Raw genomic sequence first — 4,256 nt, 5'->3', positions numbered from 1 at the left:
AAACAGACAAGAAGTTTAAGTAAGGACTGCTTCCTGTAATCCTATCCATATTGTTTCATGGAAAATTTTCAGAACATAAAAATACAATAAATAATGGAAATACAGGGATTCATTTATTACTTTTTGCTTTACAATCAAAGACACCCAATAATATTTCTATTTACTTCTTATAAAAGATTATCAATTTACTTTTAAAACAAACAAAAAACATAAAAAAAAATCCAAATCAATTCCTACAGACAGCACAAAAAAGGGGGAAAAGGAAATTATTTTCCCTGCTTTCAAGCTTTATTACACAGGTTTAAAAATGATTATTTTATGCCATCCTTAAGTCAAAGGACATACTGCCATGCTTCTCTGCACTGAGTGTTAGGACATGTTAATGTTGCCAAATCAAATTTAAATATAGTCCCAATGACATCACAATTTACAAATGCATATGCCAGGATTAAGGGTGAATAGGGGGAAAAACTCCAAATGTTTTAGAATGCAGTTTAATCAAATGAGTTAAATGAAATAAGAAACATTTAATTTAGTAGACTATCCTGTTAAATAATGAGTTTGTGTAGAAAATGTAATCAAACAGAACTAAAAATCATGTCTAGTAAATGACACAAATGATTTCTCGAATGTTCAAGTTTGACTTAAGTTCAAAGTCTAGTTGGTGGGGATTAACAATCTATATACTCTTTATACTAATTTTAGAACTTTAAATTCCAGAAAGACAAACTAATTTATTCATTAGTTTACTTTTGACGACAGAATTCTAAACACACAGAATTAATGCAGTGGCCTCAGCACCCTCACAGTTAACATTTCTTTAAGCTAGATTACAAGAACAATAAAACATTTCAGAAGATGTACACTCACTATGCACTTCATAGGCCTGCCCAAGTTGTCCCCAACTCTTTTGCAAGACACAAAGACAATTCACCTGATTCTAAGTGTACCCAGCAGAAATATAAAAATCATGCAAATGTTAGCATGTTTTCAACAAATTATGGAAATACATTTGGAGAGATGGAGTACTCGATGTACATTATGTGGGCCACTTTAAATCAAAGGCATCATTATTTATTCAATTTTCAGACATTGTCATGGTATCTTATACCTTCATATAAGGTAGGTCCAAGGCCAGAGACTTTAGTATCATTCCAAAGAATACACAGATATTTATATACATATTTGTTTTAAAATAATATTTAAGAGTTTTACTACAGAAAGTCTGGCTTCAACATGGAAGCATTTTTCCTGTTCAAGATTATACACTTGCATGGAAGTAGGTGATTTCCTTTACATTTAGTTTTTTCACGATAGCAAAATAGACTTCTTATACATTGCATTTAAATTGACAAAGAAATTTAAGATGTAAAGTTCCATATAACTTTCTGTATTGTAAACAGTTCTCTTTAAACATACTCCAGATACATTGCTGATTATTTAATACGGTACAACTTGATCAACTTAATTAGAAGTGTTATGATGAACAAACTGTTAAACCAATTGTATGTTAAAACAGTAAGTAAACTATTATGATTAAAAGGGAATTTTAATGTATATTTAAAATATACATCAATTTTCTTGCTATTACTTGTTTCCATAATGCATTTCCTTCTAAAGCTAAAACCACATGTATAAAAAATAAATATCTTCAAACTCATTCAACAGTTTGCTACTTTACGTGGTATGTAAATAAAGTCTTTTATTTAATTTCATACACATTATCTTATGCATTATTTTATTTTTTCTTGAAGGAATTCATCTTTCAAGGTCAAAATTAGTATGTGTTTACACATGAGAACATTTTCTTAATGTTATTACTACCTTCAAATACATTCTTCCATAATAATACACTTTCAGTTTTCATCAGAAAGATAGCACAAGCTTTTTAAAATCCTATGAATAAAATTTATACAGGGAGGAGAACACAAGTATGGTGAATGCTCCCACTTCCAACAAAGTCTTAAGAAATCCTCCTGCTTCAAATCATAAACACAATTTCACAGGATTTTTATTTGATCATAATGTGGGCAAGAAAACTGTATTTCTATTCTTTTTGATAGTAACAGTTTTACTGAATTTGTTTCCACTTTCCATCAAAAAAACATGTAGCATATGTTGTTGACGTGGATTCTCAAACTCATTCAGATCCAGTACAGTCATTAGAATAACATAGCATTCTGATTTTAAAAGCAGCTGATTGCTTATAGAAAAATGATATGCATCAGACATTTAATCAGAAAAGAAAAATGAGAACATGTCTTTCGTGTTTGATATCATTTAACTTACAGGATGATGTGAAAATAGGTTGGTTATAATTTTAACAAAATTAAAACCCACTTCAACTAATGAAAAAAATCAAACACTGAAGAATCAAATATCTACCAACTTAGCTAGTATTACTGTCCAAATGAATATCTTCCATTGCACTGAACATTAGAGTTAGAAATTCACTATATGTTAAGGCATATTTTAATTATGTTTCAGAATTGCAGTTATACTGGTCAGTGTTCCTATTTCCCCACTTTTGCCTTCATCCCACCCCTTTCTTCCAGGCTCAAAATATTAAGTCATGGTTTTGGTAGCTATTGTAGATTAGAGCTGGCATAACACAGTGTGTTCACTAGGTTTAATGAGCATAAACATTAAAATGTCACATAAAATATACCATAATTTACTTCACACTCCAATCTAAGATGGTTTAATGTCATGACAAAAGGTGAGATGACTTAAGTACATTTTACATTTTGTGCATTTAGACCATCATATGCATAGATGTTCAAATGCTGAGTTCTTGGTCTTCAGTATCTCATAGTGCTGGATGCTTGAAACTATGACAGAAACTTGTAACACAGACTAACCACAAAGTATCACGTTTCTTGCCATTTGTGGTCTTGCAATAAAAATGTGTCAGATGAGGATCACAAGGATAGTATTAAAATCATAAGGTATATTATGCAACTTGTTCAGATGTTTTCTGACTGCAGGGAGGCCAGACGTTTCTTTATTCAAAATGTGCTTCTCAGTTCCCATGCAGTAGTTCTCCATATATTCTGCCTAATGTAACTGCCGTACATCAATATTGAAAGTCTTTTTATCTTCAAGGTTTAGTTGATTCATTAACATATTGACATTGTCAGTATTCCAAACCCAAGGATTACTTGTGAAATACTCAAGTAACATTACAGCTTTGTGAAGATGAGATATTGTTTTCATCATCCTTGGGCTTCTTCCAGTCATCCTGAGATAGATATCATCCAGGAATGCTGAGGCCTTATGGCTTACAGCAATCCAGTAATGATATAAAAGGTGATTGGAGGTTAGATTTACATTGGGCCATCTGAAGGCCTGTTCGAGAGGATTCCTCTTGAAAGTAGAAATTACATGATATTAAACTTCACCCCAGTGGAAAGGATTAGTGCTATCTGTTGTACAATTATATGACATGAGGTTTCTTGTGCTATTAACTCTGGAATACCAGGCTGCCACAAGACTCTTGTTGACAACTACATCTACAGGAACAAGATCTTCAAGGGCATTATTGGAGACACGCATTGTTCAAAGAATTCCTTTCCCTGCCACAATAAAGAGACCACTTGGTCCATTAAAGTTATCAATCCATCCTGGAAAGTTCTTTCCAACTGGCACCAACAATAGATGGCCTTACAATCTCCACATTTAGCTTTGCTCCTTCTTGTTGTACAACATATTCTGCCAGTGCTTTTGTGTATACGTATGTGTTAGGTCTGTCTCCTATCAACTTTGGCATGATATCATTTACTCGGCCATAATCCATCCACTCTAAAGGATCAATCAGCTTCTTGGGATCCACAGGTGGTAGATAGACAGAGCAAGACTCCATCTCAAAAAAAAAAAAAATTAAGCATTTACCAACACTTTTTCACCCTAAAACTCTATCAGGTCAAATTTCACATACTAAGTATTAGCAGTTTATTCTCTGGGAAATAGGTATCTGGATAATATAACTTTAATCTCTGGAATTTGTTGGACAGTTTAGTAGCAGAAACACAATCTCACTAACTTAGTTTTAGCACAGTCATGTCAGGGCTTTTGCAGAATATATATGGTAAATGCAGTCCCAGTCAGGGTGACAGTCCTTTCCCAAGCCCAAACACTATGTGATTGAAGAGAATTTCTGATTTCAGATCCATTTAGTCCATACCATTTCTACTGAGCTAGGCATGGAGGAATCCCCTAGTTAACTCATAGTGTGTATTCATCTGACTGTTTACAAC

At 32.8% G+C, this 4,256-nt stretch overlaps 1 pseudogene; it reads right to left on the bottom strand.

Moving 5' to 3' along the window:
• Positions 1-2,801: 2,801 nt before the first annotated feature.
• Positions 2,802-3,882, bottom strand: LOC100435933 (fatty acyl-CoA reductase 1-like; annotated as a pseudogene).
• Positions 3,883-4,256: the final 374 nt, after the last annotated feature.

This window comes from Pongo abelii, chromosome 14, assembly GCF_028885655.2.
Source record: "Pongo abelii isolate AG06213 chromosome 14, NHGRI_mPonAbe1-v2.0_pri, whole genome shotgun sequence".
NCBI classification, from domain to species: Eukaryota; Metazoa; Chordata; class Mammalia; order Primates; family Hominidae; genus Pongo; species Pongo abelii.
The sequence above is the reverse complement of the archived record's forward strand: the minus strand, read 5'-3'. Positions and strand labels throughout refer to the sequence as shown.